This window comes from Phlebotomus papatasi, chromosome 2, assembly GCF_024763615.1.
Source record: "Phlebotomus papatasi isolate M1 chromosome 2, Ppap_2.1, whole genome shotgun sequence".
In the NCBI taxonomy this organism is placed as follows: Eukaryota; Metazoa; Arthropoda; class Insecta; order Diptera; family Psychodidae; genus Phlebotomus; species Phlebotomus papatasi.
In genome coordinates, this window is record NC_077223.1 from 55,326,133 (window position 1) to 55,343,891 (window position 17,759).

A 17,759-nucleotide genomic window follows, 5' to 3' on the forward strand; every position below is an offset into this window, starting at 1 on the left:
TGGGTGGTATTTCTCAGTTCCGGTTTGCGCCACACACGCACCTGCGGTTTTTGTTTCCGTGTGATGCAGACTTTACAGTGAATATATTTATGCTAATGTAAGAACAACCTTTGGAAGACCCAGGTATTTTGTATTTTTATTTCATAAATTAGTTGTTTCTTTTTTATTAAGAGAATATTCACAGAGAAATAGAACTTTTAGAAGATGTAAAGTAAATCTCTGCAATCCCTAACCTTAAAATTCCCCTTCAAAAGTCTCACTGCAGCACACAGGAATTGTAAATTATCATTTTTATTTTCATTAATAATGCACTTTTAATTCGATTGTTGTGTTACGATTTGCTTGAAAAGGCGGAACCGCAATTTTCTTGCCATCTCCCGAATTTTCCGGAGTGAATCAACACAAGTCGATACGGAATACAGTACTTATGGGGGAGAGATTCAGTCACCCTCGGTTGTATTTTGAGGATATTAGTTATTCATAATTATATCAATGATACAGAGGGCGAGAAATAGTTGATTGATCACACGGATCGGTGGACAGTGGCAAAAAGAGCAAGGATGGGTGACAACAAAAGGGTTTCTTCACACTTCGCTTTCGAACAATTGAAAATGAGGCGGTAATTTCGTCATAAGCATTCTTTCAATCAATTTTCACAAGGATTCGTGACACTCCTCTTGACAATTTTCATCTCTGGATGACAAGGGCATTCTGAATAAATTTGTCCACAGCAATTTGCTGAGACGGACAAAAGGGGGAATAGGCGGAAAACAGTAACAAAAAAAAATGCTGAATTCGATACCATTGGATTTTCCCTTCGATCTCTCTGGACGCTTTTTTTTATTATGCTCTCTGTCCTGCCCATCGACAAGAACACTCGGAGAACACTCTTTGGATATTATTTCACATGGTCATGAAGAATTGCAAATTTTGACTACGAAGATTTCCTCCTTTTTCCTGCCTTCTTGCTGTCCCTGACCAGATTATCTCACAGTTTCACCCACTTAAGGGTATGGAATGCATTAAAAATGTGACTCCTAAACAAAAGATTAAGATTGGAGTTTTCATTTTAGTTTCTTTTTTTTATATAATACTTGTTCAAAAATATTTCCATATTAATATAACTGAAATTTTCTATGAGGAGGACAATAAAGTAGCAAAATTTCCATTTTCAACATCGACATCATTAATCTAGAAAAGCAAGAAAAGAATCCACTTACGAGGAAATTATGCAAATACTGAAAGTAAAGTATTATTTATAAAATTTCATGGGACATTTCCGACGCGCCGTTGAAAATACATGCTCTCTATCTCTCATGCAAATCTCCATCCAACAACTCAACTCCATATTGTGATTTTTCATGAAATTGTCGTCAATTGTGAAGATTAATTTCGAAATAGTAAATCATCTTGGAGGGTTTTTTTTCCTTTTTGTGGCGCGAGGGAGGATGCTATGCGAGTAGAGCGTCGGCGACAGTAATTTGTGATGATGAAATCACATATCGTCCATATCGGGGGAGTTTTTCAGGGGCGTGTCGCACTGAGATTGACCCCAAATTGCTCACTAAACCACTAACACTGCCAAGATAGCAACTTATGTAGTTTTTCCTCTCTCCAGGAGGTTTTCCTCCCTGACTTACCCACTCGCAAGGACACACACATTTGAGGGTGGAATTAATGGAGCAATTATAACACTCGATTATCTGTGTTGATTAAGAGGATGATAATTATTTTGCTGAAAATAACAATTCAACACAGTAAAAAATAATTACTACGATTATCGCGTGTAATGGGAGAGCATCGATAATTGTAGTAAATTTGCAACGATTATCGTAGTAAGCAAAGTTGAAAAGCAAACAAGTTGAATTTTTGAAGTTGAAAAGCAAAGTGTTGAATTTTCCTTCAACAATTGTACTGAAATTACACAAAATATAAAAAGAAGAAGAATGAGTTCAAACGAAATTAGTTGAAAGTTGAACTTTTTGCTGCGATAATCGATTGAAAAATTACTACGAAAATCGAATTGATTCTATTACACGCGATAATCGTAGCAATATTCAATCAGACGTTGAATGAAGTTTATGCCATTTTGTTGCTTCATTTTATTACTATTATAGTAATTATTACTACTATTTATTGCATTTGGGCCATTATCGAGGGTTGAATTTTACTAGTTCTGCAATTTAATTGATTCCTTTTCAATTGAAAGTTGATTTTTTCAATGGTTGTTATTCGAAATTTCAACCAGTTCAATTCAACTAATAGAATTCAACTAGCCAATTTCATCTCTTTTTTTACTGTGAAGTCTATTCGCCTCTCAATTGCTTTATTCATTGGGAAATGTGTAAGGTGCTAAAATTCTTTACAGTCTCAGATTTGTGCTCTGAGGTGCAATCTGCTGACCTCGTCAGATCAAGCATCGGGTCCAAATTTTGGATTTACACGTTTTAAACAAATATATATCATTATGCAATAAAAATGGGTTTTCGTGGACAGCCGTACCATCTACCGTATAAGCACTACTAACGGCGTTATCACACTTACACATTAAAATTTTAATGTGATTCACATTAATTGTCGCTAGTGAGAGTCCAAATATGTTATTTGTGTCTTTAAGTCACTTAATATTTGGGGTTTCCCTATTTATTGATAAAGAAGTGGACTTGGCCTGCAAAAATAAGTTTAAATTTACCTAAAGCATAAATATTTTTCACATTAAAAAATTAAAGGGAAAATCGCATAAATTTTTCGCATTAAGGCTATAAATCCATTTATATCAAATTTTACGGGCCAAGTCTACCTTTTTATCAACAAATAGATCAAATTTTGAATATAAAATGATTCAAACACACAAATTACACATTTGGATTCTCACCAGCGACAATTAATGTGAATCATATTAAAATTTTAATGTGCAAGTGTGATAACACAGTAAAAGAGAGAACGATATGAGATATCAGCAAGCTATTTTCGACAAATATTATAAGTTATAACTGTCGATGGCTGGTTAGAATTAGATAATGACATATCCACCCTCACCCCCTTCCATCTTTTTGGAACACCCCCAAATTTTGCTTTCTCAATAATTCAGCCCTTATCTCTTTCGCGTCCCACTTTTATTCAGCAGATGAATTCATGTAAAATTGAGTTTTTCCTAATGCTTTATAATCAAATATAATAGTTCAGAGAGGAAAAAAAAATTCCATTGCGTGAAAACTCGGAAAAACCCCGGGTCATATACAGTGGGTGTCAAAAGTTTGTTGCCTCATGTATGTTCGCGAAACCAGATGCAAAAAATGATAGAAAAAATTACTTTTTAAAATTTTTCTTTTTGCAAATTAGTAGCCTGTTATCCGTAGATTTTATTTATATATTTAGAAAAAAATATTACATTTTATTTCATATAAAAAATTATTGTTTTACAAAAGTTGTTCATTTTTGAAAAATCAAAAGTTTGTTGCCTCATTTGAAAAGTTACTCAAAAGGGTCAAAAACATGCAACTAAGTTAAAATAAACCGACCATATTTTGAGTTTATGTCATTTGAGAGGCCAATGGTGCGTTTGGACATTTCTAAAGTTGTATATGATAAATACATGTGTTTAAAAATGATAATAAATAACAAGAAATAATCTGTTTTTTGATAATTCATAAATTAGGTTAAAATGGCATGTTAGACGGAGTTAAAAGGTAGGAAATCGTCCAGAAATACTGCCGGAATGAATCTGCGTCGTTAATTGCCAAATTTAATAGAAAATTACGAAAGGTTAGACATAAAATATTCAAATATTATATTAATGAGGTACGAGTACATCTGAAAAACGCTACTGGCAGACCTAGGGTATCGACTCAGAGGGGTGATAACAGCATTGTAAGTATCTCTGATAGTGACCCAATGATGTCTGATTCATAAATTAAAAGATAGTTGGTTACTGAAGGAACACAGGTCCCTACAGTTACAAAAACGAGCTCATATTGAAAGAAAATAGTAAGAATATTTGGGTGGCTCTCAATATTCCATTGGTAAGCAAGACCAATCTGAATAAAAAGTTGTAAATTTACTTGAAACATGTTAAACAAGTAAAACTACAATGTTTTATCCAGATTAAACTAGCTAACCAATGGAATATTGAGAGCCACCCAAACATTCTTACCATTTTCTTTCAAAATGAGCTCGTTTTTGTAACTGTAGGGACCTGTGTTCCTTCAGTAACCAACTATCTTTTAATTTATGAATCAGACATCATTGGGTCACTATCAGAGATACTTACAATGCTGTTATCACCCCTCTGAGTCGATTCCCTAGGTCTGCCAGTAGCGTTTTTCAGATGTACTCGTACCTCATTAATATAATATTTGAATATTTTATGTCTAACCTTTCGTAATTTTCTATTAAATTTGGCAATTAACGACGCAGATTCATTCCGGCAGTATCTCTGGACGATTTCCCACCTTTTAACTTTTTGTAATTTGCCATTTTTAACCTAAATTATAAATCATCAAAAAATAGATTATTTCTTGTTTTCTATAATCACTTTTATATACATATATTTAACATTGACAACTTTAAAAATGTACAAACCCACCATTTGTCTCTCAAATGACATAAACCCAAAATGTAACCGGTTTACATTAAGTTGGTTGCATGTTTTGATCATTTCAAATTAGTTTTTTAAATGAGGCAACAAACTTTTGATTTTTCAAAAATGACCAACTTTTGTAAAACAATTATTTTTGATATGAAATAAAATTAATTATTTTTTTTGAAAAATATAAATAATATCTACGGATTACAGGGAGCTCATCTGCAAAAAGCAAAATTTGTAAAAGTAATTTTTCCTATAACTTTTTTCACTTGATTTCTCAATCATGCATTAGGCAACAAACTATTGACACCCACTGTATGACCCTATTGTCCTCAAGGGAAGTGTACATACCATTTTCAAAATCTATTATCGGGCTTTTTAAGATTTTTTTTGCTTGAAGTTACTAATTTGGCCAAAACCATGGCAAACTTGATTGTCTTGATGAACACTGTACTTCAATCTTCCTGGAAATCCCTTGAACAGTCACTGTCACAATATTTTGAGTGGTATTTGGCAAAAATAAACTTATCCACATATTTATTCACACACAATACAACTGCACAATATGAGACGCTTGCAGAATTCTCTAAAATATTGCAAAATATGTTATAATTCATCAGATATAAGATGAAATGTCCAGGAGCAAGATGTCCCACCTGCATTTCACAAAGAAAAACAATGTCCCAACTACATTTCGCTATAGGTTTGGGACGAAAACACTGTTACCCTTGGGGACAATAGGGTCATATATGACCCGGAAAATTCTACACGCTTTTCTGGAAAATTGAGAGTAGTTTATTATATCAAAATATGCAATATACAATCTTTGGATATTCTATTTTGTGTTTCTAAAGAACCTTTTGCTGAAAAAAATAAATTAATATAAAAAATTTTGAAAAAGAAAAGTCATTTCACAAAGTTCGAAATTAGTGATTTTTGATCTCAAATATTTTCTTTTCCTGAATATCTGGAGTCTTGAGAAAATTAGCCAAGAATCTTACATCCTTCTATTATGGTGTCGTGCACAACAGATAGATTTCAATTAATATAAATAGTTAAAAAAAATTGTTTTTTCCCCGGGTCATATATGACCCTAATGACGCGATAGAGTTAATGAAGCTTTTTCTCTAAATTTTAGTATGTTGTAGCTAAAGTCAGGACATTTCTAACAGTGGGTCTCACTGCCTGCTTTATGTTCCCTGGCCTGATCTAATTTTAGCGCCAGTTTTGACCAAATTTGCATAAAATGATTCTCGTGCACGCACGGATGGTAGTGAACGCGGTTCATCTCCATAGAAAAAGTACTTATACAGGCCTATATTGTACATAAAAATTTTAGGCTGATCGGATCTACACATGACCCACAATACCCACTTTAATCAAGTTTCTTAATTAAATTTCGCTGGGCGTACAGTAGAAATTATTTCTCTGACTGACTTAAATTTAATTCACAATTGAATTTGCATGCATTCCAAATAGCAAGTGCTCAGAGATTGCGTGAAAATCTACTATAAGCTTTTTAATCTATACTTTTTATATAAATATATTTTCAACTTTTTTAATAATTTTCTCTTACTATATAGGGGAATGTAGACATGGTTCGCACAGAGTGAATCTTCAAACGATGCGAATTTTCTCTTTGTTTGCAAAGAGCTGACCTACCATTTATCATCTCGTTTCATGAGCTTAATAATGATCTATCTTATTTCTAAGAAATGACGAACTACCTCTTTGCAAACAAAGAGAATATTTGCGTTGTTTGAAGGTTCAAATAAACCATGTGCGAACCATGCCTACATTCCCCTAAATATTAAAGCATAATTTAAATGAAAAATATTAGCCATGTAATATTCGAAAATTCTAATAATCTCAATGAGTACACAATTTTTTTAGTAAATCAATAATTGAATTCTTTCAATTTAATACACTGTGTACATTCAAAGACTCTCATTAAAAAAAAGTATTCAATTCTATTATATGGTGAATTGTCAGGAATTAAATATTTTTGACAGACAAGAACACTACTCATGTGGAAAGAATTAAAAATAAGATGTGAGGTGAATTATCAATCGAAGGGACCAAGATATCATAAAACACAAGCTAAATTATAATGTTTTATTTATATTAAAATTTGAAAATATTTTATTCGCCATAATTTTGTCGGCACGAGTAAAGGAAAAGGAGACGTCTTTCGCGTGTTTAAACACGAGACATTTCCTTTTGATCACTACAAAAAAAAATATAATAAGAAATTTATAGAGAACGAGTCTTGTGATCTGATAACTTGTCATATTTTCGGCATTTTTTTGCAATATTCATCATGTAACTAATACTGCAGTCATCACTATTGCCACTTAACAAATCAATTTTCTGTGGAGTGTGAATGGAATTGTTAATTTGATTGAATTATAAAGACTGAGATTTAAATTCAACAAAGAAGGTTTATGAATGAAAATACATATCCCTCTATTGATTCTCCTATTGCTTTTTGAAAGAAAGATCTCATTTTAATTTACCTATTCTTTTTATAACTTTTTCTTTGTATGGCCTCAATTGTGCTACGAAAAATATTAATCAGGATTAATGTTGAATTTATGACAAGTCATTTATTTATAAATAACATGAACATTTCCATTCAATTGTATTCTAAGTTGACTTAAAGTTGACTGTGTCCAAGCTATCGAACCAAAGTCTTGTTCCAAAATATTATTTATTTTTGGTACATAATTTTACAATTTGCGTAAATTTGGCTATCAAATGTTGGGGTAAAAGTTTAATTTCTTTTTTTTTTTGACCATGAGGGCCATTATAAACCTTCCAATTTCAAACTGGTTTCATGCGAAGTTGTCATTTATATTTATAAGTAAGGTAAGAATTAGAACCTTGTAATTGGTATTTTCGTAATATTGAAATTAAAAGCCATGATTAAGCTGATGTATATCAGGGTAAAAAGGGACAGATAATCCTAACCGGCTTATTTAGGTGAGATTCTTAATGTGAGCTAACTCGGAATGCATGCAAATTCGATTTTGAGCTGAAGTTGTGGGACGCCATTCAGTTATATTAAATAAAATTCGTAAAATTATACAAATTTTGTATTTAAACAAAATATCAAAAATTTGGATAGAATAACAGAAAAGTGATATATGGGTGAAATGTAGACCAGAATGTTCTCTATAATTTTGCCATAGAACTTGATCTCATCCATTAAACAGAAACCGAGATAATCGAGGTTGTTTGTTTCTGAACTCGTTTTTTTCGACCAGAACGCCCCAAATGTTTATTTGATGAGCTTCAACTATATCAAAGAATTGTTGTATTTTGTGAGACTTTCCATTTAAACCCCTATTTTAAGTGTTTTGGTCGTGTAGAAGCAGTCAAATTGGCATCTGTGAGTGGTTTCAAAGCATTATTATTAGAAAAGTCAATTTTTTCACACTTAAACGGCAAAATCGGGGGGATAGCGTAGTCTGAGCGGAAAACGATGTATGGACGAAATGTAGATACAAATGTCCTCTACAATTATGTCGAAGTAATCATCAATATCGGTTCAGCCACAGTCGAGATAATTGAGGTTATGTGATATTGAAATTGGTTTTTCGACTGTGGCGCTCCTGGTCTTAGTCCCACGAAGTACCAATGTTCTAGAAAGTTATAGCACTTGGTGAAATTGTTCGTTTAAGCCCTCACTCATCAAAATCGGTCAAATAGAACCAGAAATATGATTTTTTGAATTTCGTGAACTTTGACCCCTCATATCTTCGGTTCTATTGTAACCACAGCGCACTTATGCCCCATTTTGGAAACGTCCTAGACTGGACTACAACACTCTAAAATTTGATTAGCTTGCACAATGCCGTTTTTGAGAAAAATGTGTTTGAATTTTGATGAATTTTGACGCTATCGCAGCGCCACCTGTGGTGACTAAATCATAATGTTAATTAGAACAGGAGATAGGGTAAGTGCTCATAATTTTGGACAGTTTCTAAATTTGGACACTTTGAGGGTAAAATTGGACACTAAAAATAAATTCATTAAAATTATGGATTTTTATTCCAATATTTGATGAATAATGAATTCTATCTAAATATTTGTTCTTTTTGGAAGATTTTGACACTAAATACGTTAAATTTTGAATATGATTTGAGTTGAAATTGCTTTGTTGAAAATTCAGTGTGAGCAATTGCTTACGAGAAATATGACAGAACTTCGTGGCTTACTTCAGTCTTATTTAGTTTTGGTGAAGTACTAACAAAGTTTGTTCGCTGTTTTTGAGTGATATTATTGAATATTCATTGAATATTGTGTTGATTCACGTTACTGATGATTTGTACATTTGACCTGAAGTGAGATTTGCCTTGTGAATTATATTTTTCGTGTGAAAAATGGGAAATTTTTTAAGACATTCACCAGTGAGGTGATGATTCTTATTTTGGACAGGTGTTTTTCTCACGAAATTTCGTGAAGTTTTAGGTTTTGTGATGACTAGGTTGGACAAATGCCTGGAGAAACAAAGGAGCATCATCTCTACGAAAGAGATGTAGCGAGAAATGCCTTGAAAGGCTCCCGGAAAGGTCAGGGAATGAGCGAATCTGCACGTACTTGGAGTATCGAAGTCAACTCACTTTAATGAATGATATGGAAAGTTTCCGGGCTTCTGTGACATTCTACGTTTCCCTTACATGAACAGGAAGAGGACTTGGTAAGATTGGTTCATGAAATGAAGAACAATGGGCATCCTATTGAGGCGGATTAGCTGTCCAAATTTACAGCCAAGTTGGCCAAATTAATAAACAAGTTGTCCAAAATAAGAGCCAAAGTCACCTCTACTTATCAATTCATTTTTAAACGTATTAAAACTAATTTTAGTAAAAATAAGACGATAAATAGCTTGCCAAGTTTCTAAACAAACCTTCTGAAAAGAGAGTAACAAGAAATGTCAATTAGTATAGAAAATATCGCACTTCAAACTTGGAAGTTCGATGCTTATAAGCAGACTGTCCAAAATTATAAGCACTTCCCCTAGAGGCCGGTCAATATTCGAAATTTGACCCCTCATTGCACGGGTCAGGGGTTATGGATCGATTTAGGTATTTTTTTTTGTTTGATAGGTATAATCAGCGGCTACAACATCCTAAAATTTCAGCCCGATACACAAAGGAATTTTTTGAGTTCTTTAACTTAGAAAATTGAAAAGTCTTCTTTTCAAAAACAGCGCCCCTAGCGGTGGTTTTATGAACTTGTGATGTTAGAAGGGAAAGTGGCATTTCATGAGAGCTTTCCAAAACTCCCTCACTTTTTAAATTCTGACAATTAGAACCGGAGTTATGGCGATTTTAAGAATTTTTTGGACCCTTATAGCTCGGGTCAGGGGGGTCAGGGGATCTTAAGTTTGGTATTGATCGAAATCTCTAAGGCCCAGCTATAGCATACCAAAATTTGAGCCCGATCGATTCCATAGGGGCGGAGCCATTGAGAGAAAAAAAATGTGGGTATTCAAAATGGCGGAAGGATCTCAGTGGTGCAATAGGCAAGACAGCTGGTCTTGCCTATTGCACTATCGGACGGACTGACGGACGGACAGACGGATGGACGGGAACGTAACTTAGCCACCCATATATTTGTGATCAGGAAGTGATGAAACACATTTTGGCCAAATTTGAGCTCAATCGGACGACATGAAATTTTGTTAGGATTATAGTAGGTGAGATTATTAAGAATCTCACCTAATAATAAATGAGATATTTTAGATTGTAAAAGTACTCTTTATGCTTCTTTGCTCACTTTTGTTTCATCCTGAGATAACTTCTTGCTTATCAAAATTTATTTATTCCAATAAATTCCTACATAGAATATAATTTAAATCTTATAATTATTATTAATTATCATATTATAATAATTATTAATTATTATAAATTAATACACCTAATAAAAATCAATTAAGAGCATGAAGTGGATGGTGTGTAGGTCCAATTTACCTAAAATTTTCTGCATCTACACACACTCGCTTCAAACTACTCTCTTAGTTGAATTTCGTTGGGTATATATGTTAGACTAGATATGTTCTGAGATAAATTTCATAACTTACCTTATGAAACCATTTTTTTTAAAGAAATGTCAGTATTTTGACCATTATACTAAATCTATGTTTTTAAAGTTAATATAATTTGGGATAGATGAGCAAAAATTATATACAGCAAATATCTTTGGGTACAAATAGTAAAAATTAATGCTCGGATTAATGTAGAACAAAGGCCTCGAGTGGGTCAGTAGATAGAGTAGTAGCTCTATGACTGCGAGGTCTGGGGTTCAAAGCTGAGCAGCAACAGAAAAAGATTTCTCATGCCATATCGGCTTTGAATTCGTCCAGTGAATGAATGAATAGTAATGTCAATGGTGCATATTGGCAAAAAAAAAGTGAACCGCCTAAACAATAGAGGCTGGTACGAAAACGAGTTTCGACATGAAAGCGGTACTTCAGTCGATACAAATATTCGCTGTCACTGATCCCAAACACACACCGAGAAGGGATGCTGTGATATAGTAACGGCACTGATTGCCCACAGAGCTGTGATATTGAGCGGCTACCCGTATCGGGGGATAAGATAGAATAGGAGTGGGGAAGCATAAGGGGCCCAATTGGTGGCCTGGATGCATCTGAATATCCGAAATGGAGAACTGACCCCTGGCAAAATCTTATCTTAATATAGAACAAGATGATTTATGCGATTATCGCGAAATAGAAAATAGAAATAGATAGAAAAATATGTAATATGTGGCTCAATTTCAAATAAAAAAATATTTAAAATTTATATTTCGGAATTAATTTAATTTAAATTATCCAATAAATATAAAAAATCCAAAATACCTGAAAAACATTTTTATATACAAGTTTTTATTTTATATCTTGAAAAACTTAAATATTTTTTATGGCTATAACAAAATATATTTAAAAAGAGAAAAACCAAAGATTTTTCATTGGATATACAGACTGAATTATTTTGATGATCTTAATCTAAAATCTAAATGATGGGATCTTTCTTCATGTCAAGCTTTTTCGCATATTTTAAGTATATTTCGGTAGCATAATGAATTGAAAACAACTTATTTTTTTCTTAAATTTTAATTCTAATAAACTTTAGTAAATAAACGCAACTAGCTTAGGGTATGATCACAACCTCGTCCACGTAGATGTAATATTATTACCTTTGTTTATACTTCTTCAGAAAACATTTCACAAAATATTTTTTTTCTGTCAATTATATTTTAATTTTTCCTTTATGGGCGCTATATTCTATAAAAATATTTCAGCAATATGTTAGATATTTTAGTACATTTGTTTACGTTTATCTATGAAATACGATCATATGTTTTTCAATAATGCTAAATATGGACATAAATTACTCTGGTGTGTAGAGGCCAATATACTCTCTCATTTTTGATATTGTTCAATGAAAAAATCATTTCAGAAACTCAGAATTATACAATTCAGAGAATTTATAAGATAGTCAAACTGAATGAAACAACAATACCATCAACTTCTACCGGGGGTCTCATAATATTAAGATATTATCTCTTCAAGCAGGTGATGAATCGGTCGAGTGAAATATGTTCAGTGACCATCTTCATAAATCTTCTCTCTTCTTAAATTAATTAAAATAAGAATATAGTTACTAGGTATCCATTCTTAATTTTCTATTATTAACATTACTTACTAATTAGGTTCTGAAAAGTCAGAAAAATAGTCATTAGAAGTTTATTGCAATACGACATTGATCGCAGACAAAGAAAATTCTTAGTCCTCTCCACCGCACGCAGAAATCCATAATTCATTCTTTTTAGATGAGATAACTCCACCCATTTCTCCTGCAAATTTCCTCAATCATGATTTATAACAGTGAAATATTTCCTTGCAACTATCGAAGACAGAAAACAATAGAATTTAAGCCTGAAGAAATCACCCCTAAAATTATTTAAATTCAGTCACATCTAGTTGAAAAGACATATAATGACTGATGATGTTCTTTAAAAGGATTAGTAATAAAAACATCTTATTAAATTCTTAGAAGGTCGTATTAAACTCTCAAGGTATATTTAGGATTTATAGAATTTCTGAAACTGAACAAACGCATCTTTAAAACAATTTTCATTTTTGAATATTTCTAATTTACAAATTGTGTTTCATAAGCAAAGCAAGGAAAGCAAATTGTACTCGACATCAATATGATCAGTCGAGGGATAATAAATTTTAGGGACAAAATTTCACATATTTATTGTAGTGTTGTGTAGTAAAATTGTATAGTAACTGGGAGGCGTGTCAGTGAGCATTTAGTTTTATAAAATGACAAGGGGATTCAGCAATTTGTAATGCTTCTCAAAGGGCAAAAATTATCGTCCGTTTTTTCATTCTCACATCACATTAGAGGACGTTAAAGACAACAATTGAAATCTTTATCAAAAAAAGCACTCATTGAATATCCTGAAACTGATTAACTTTTTTTTTTTAAATGTCTAATAAGATATCAGTGTAATTAGAATTAGACTCATTCCCAAAACATGCTTAATTGTAGCGGCGAAAAATATTTGCTTATTGTTTGTTAATCGAATATCATTGCTAATGATGAAGGGGTGGAGTTGAAAGTCAAAAAGGGATTTTTGTTGGGTGATTTAATGTGGCGTGAGACACCTGGAGCCCTATAAGAAAAATCCGGCGCGATCCAATGGAAATTCCATTGGTAACAGAATGGAATGTTCCATGCGTCCACTTGGTGAAATCCACCCTTTATCCCCCTGGATTCCCCTGTAGAAGTACATTGTAATTTTGCATTGGCGCGTCACGCAATTTCCATGGGAATCTACCAGCCTCGGTGGTGGTGTTATCCAGTGGAAATCCATGGGCATTCCCGTTGAAATTCTAAAGCTGCCGCATGGTAATTTCCACTGGTACTCTATGGGAAATCCATGAGTACTCTCGGAAAATTGGCCGGTATTTTCCCATGGGACACCAAGGGAATTCCTGTGGTAAGTTCCGTACCTGGGAGGGGTAATTTCCACTGGTACTCCACTGGCACTCCATGGGTGATCTCGGAAAACCGGCCGGTGTTTTCCCATGGGATACCAATGGCAACCCAGTGGTAACTGCTTTACCTGGGCGGGGTAATTTCCACTGGTACTCCACTGGCACTCCATGGGTGATCTCGGAAAACCAGCCGGTATTTTCGCATGGGATACCAATGGAATCCACATGGTAAGAGCTGTACCATGTCATTCCACTGGCAGACCATTGCGTTGGCAATTCATGGATGTTAAGAAATGTTTCCTCTTGATGACTTGGTGCTGGAAGAGAGCGATGGCGATGCAACAGAAGATCCTCTTTTAGCACTATACTCTTCGAATGCGGCGAAAGTATTGTCATATCGATGATACTAAGAATCTCTTGGAGTTGACATGTCAATTCTATGCGACCTTCTTTTTTTTATGCCTAATGAAATATCTCCATTCTATTAAAGAATATACTTTTCTGTAAGCGTTCAGGCAATTTTTGTACTTCAGATTATCGTTCAAGCTTGAGACTAAAGTAATAACACTGGTCATATATAGCAGAGAACATTTTATTTCATGTATTAACTTCACTTTTTTAGTAAAATTAAAAAAAAAATAATACATTTAATTTAAAAAAAAATCTAATTAAACTTCAAATTGATTTAATGTTCAGATACATATATAAAAAATATTGACGTGATTGAAAAAATATTTACATTATAATGAATTACAAAAGAAGCAGGAATCGTTGATCACCTAGAAAGAAAAGTTGAAAAAAAGTAACCGTTACTAGCCACTCATCCAAATTTTCATGAGCATGACTTGATTTTTAAAGATAGGTATGCCTAGCTAATTTACGTAAATAAATGTGCACGCTGAAATTCCCCATTGACTAATAATAAATAATGCTGGCGTGACATTCCATGAAGGAACTGGGCCTTCCCGCAAGGAGATTTCTAGACATGCTATATTATTTTTTCTTGTACGGGATGAGGTTGCCAGTTCCATGCCCCGTGGAGTCAAGTGCAGTGAAGCTCACTGGATGCAATCCGAACACCTTTAACGCCAGAAAACTTCCTGGTGACCTAAAGGGGATTCGAAACCGGGACACTTGCATCATAGAGCGAGTGCTCTACCACTTGACCCATTGAGTGCCAAATATTCCATTGAATAATGGCTCTGAAAAATTACCCACAGCATATAAAAAATACAAATATTTACGGAAATATAATTTTATTGGGATTTCTCTGAAATTTTGGTTCTTTTTTAGACCAATGGCTTCTCGCCGCATTTTTTTTAATATTCCCTTCATTAAGGAGTTGACGACAAAGCCCTTTCCACGATAATGGATCGTTTTCTTCCACTTCCTCGCAAAATCCGCCGAATTTTCGGCTGTCTGGCCTGCTTCCTGAGATTTGTCTTCAAAATTACCCAGTATTTCTCAATCTTCCGGACTGCAGGACAGGTTAAACATCTTTCCCACAGCCTTAGAATTGGAATCCTTTGAAAAGATGATCATTGTGTTTCCGGGACCTTGTTTTAGTACGTTGATGATGTTTGCCGGTTCGATGGGGAACAGCCTAAGTTTTATAGGTTATGAAACCATTCCTCTTTTTGTTTTTATAGACCAAGCTCCATAAAAAAAGAATAATGCTGGGACCCACCTCTTTCCATCTGCAAAGCTTCTCAAAACACATTCATATGTTGTCTAATGATGAATATGAAAATAAATATGGCCTATACAACGAGTGATTCGGGATTTTCTGCCGTCTTGCCCGATGAGGTCGGTCTTGAAGTCGGTGGCAGCCGCAGATGTTTTAAGAGAAAATAAATCTATCTATCTATCTATAAAAAAGGTATATATTAAAGAGTAAAAGAGTATTTAGTAGAGTAAAATAGGAAAAAGGATACTTACTAAAAAAAAATCAAAATGTTCACTTAATTTCACTTCGAAAGTACAAATCGACAGGTCCGGAGGCGTCGATAAGCTAGTGGCGAGAATTATCGACACTAGCGACAAAAATGCAAGTTATTATCTCGATTGTCCATAAATGGACATTCGACAATAGCGATGGATCGCAATGAGACAGTTATCATTTCACCTGATTAATAAATTATCTTGAAATGACATCGACGAAAAAAAACGAAGTCCGAATCCTCCTGAATTTGACTGCAGATCATACGAATCGAAAATTCATCGTGCACACGCTACTTTAATTTACTACAATAGTGCTATTGTATGTTTTTTTTTATAATTTGGTAGACTACAAATTATTAAAGACACTCACCTTACACAGCTTACGATTTAGACGATAGATAGATGTATGAGTAGATTCAGACGATTTCAAATCTCGCTGAGTATATGGCCCAGGTACTGCTGAAGTGTTCTTTGGTAATGGAATTGCTGGCGTTGCCTTCTTACGCTTTCTGCATGGCCTATTGCTGTCTTTGATTTGACCGACTATTTTGGCACAGGACTTCATCGCCTTATCGTGTATAATATGGTCTATAAAATATGAAAAGCTTATTTATTTTATTTGTTTATACAAATAATACAAATCCATTTCTATACAAGGAGCCCACATTGCTCAGGGCTTCTCTCCTATTTCTTCCAGAAAATCGTAGATATTGTATAGGATTTCCTTGATCATTTTATTGAATGTACCCAAAATACTAACGCTGATCAGATTATTCTTCATACTTTCACAAGGAAATCCCCTAAATTCTTAGGATTGTGTTGTAAATTTTCAGAAATACCCAAGATAAAAGTGTTTGTTGTAAGATTTACCAGAGAAGGGAAGCAGTATGAGCCTCCTTATCAACATGGGTGTCTATAATATATTTAACAAAATATACAAGAAAATCCCAAAAATCTCACGTTTTCTGCGGAAGCGCAGTAAAAATCTTCTGAACAATAAAATAAAATTAAAAAAAAGAGAATATTTTACAAAATATATAAGAAAGATCTAAGAAAATCTTTGCATTTTTGGAGGAAGTAGGTAAAATCTCTTGTTCATTATAGCTTTCTTGGGTATTTTCAACAAAATATACAAGAAAAAATTTTGCATGACTTTCCGGAAAGCGAATAAACAGCAATAAAATGGATTTTATGTGCTGTTGAATTGTGAATATATAAGAAAAATCGGCGCGATCCAATGGAAATTCCACTGGTAACAGAGTGGAATTATCCACGTGTCCACTTGGTGAATTCCACCCTTAATCCCCTTGGATTCCACTGGTGAAGTATATTGTAATTTTGTATTGACGCGTCACGCAGTTTCCATGGGTATCTACCAGCCTCGGTGGCGGTATTACCCACTGGATATTCAAATATCTCAACTAATTTGGAAAATATTCAAGAAAAACTTGTGACTCAAAGTTGATTTGACGGTATTTTCTTTTCTAAATGGCGTCTTACCTTGTCAACACAAAGAATGAGACGGAGAAGATGATTTTTTTGTGTTTCGCGCACTAAATTTCTTTATTTCGCATTGAAAACCGTGTCACTTTATTTAACTAGTTCTATTGTTCATCCCGCACACTTTTGTCACTGGTTTTTCAAAGTTTTAATTGTATTTTTTCACAAATAACTGCACAAGAACCAATTCACCACGACTTCCAGAAAAATCCGTGAGCAATGCGCGTGCGCTGAAATGGCGTTATTTACTCATCGAACGCATCATCGACTCGTCGATTACATTTGAAATACAGAGACCGTTGTGATAAATTCTTTCGATTAATATTAAAATAGACATATCGCAGAGTGAAATCTTTTTTTTTTTAATAAAATAGAACACTGGAACTTTCCATGGTGCTCCACACAAATTCTTCTGGAATTTTCCACCTGGAAGTAGGAATTCACCACTTTGAAGTTTCTATGGGAAAACCTTCGGAGTGCCCATGGTGATTTCCATCCATCACCAGGGAAAATTTCACTGTTGTTTCACTCATATAACCGTGGTGAGAAACCACAGGATTACCAGTGGATATTACCATGTGTATGAGTGTATATAACCGTGGGAGAACCAAGGGTCTTCCATTGGATGTTTACACTGGAATATTCCACTGGTATTCCACATGAATTCCTTTGGGATTTTCCATCTGAAAGATGGAATTTTCCACTGGAACTTTC

At 33.9% G+C, this 17,759-nt stretch overlaps 1 protein-coding gene across 1 annotated transcript in view; it reads left to right on the top strand.

Moving 5' to 3' along the window:
* Positions 1-4: 4 nt before the first annotated feature.
* LOC129801756 (polypeptide N-acetylgalactosaminyltransferase 1) overlaps positions 5-17,759 on the top strand; it is a 61,484-nt gene continuing 43,729 nt past the window's right edge. Inside the window, exon 1 of the mRNA XM_055847060.1 lies at positions 5-123. The gene's annotated coding sequence lies outside the window, so the exon portion shown is untranslated. The remainder of the gene's footprint in view (positions 124-17,759) is intronic.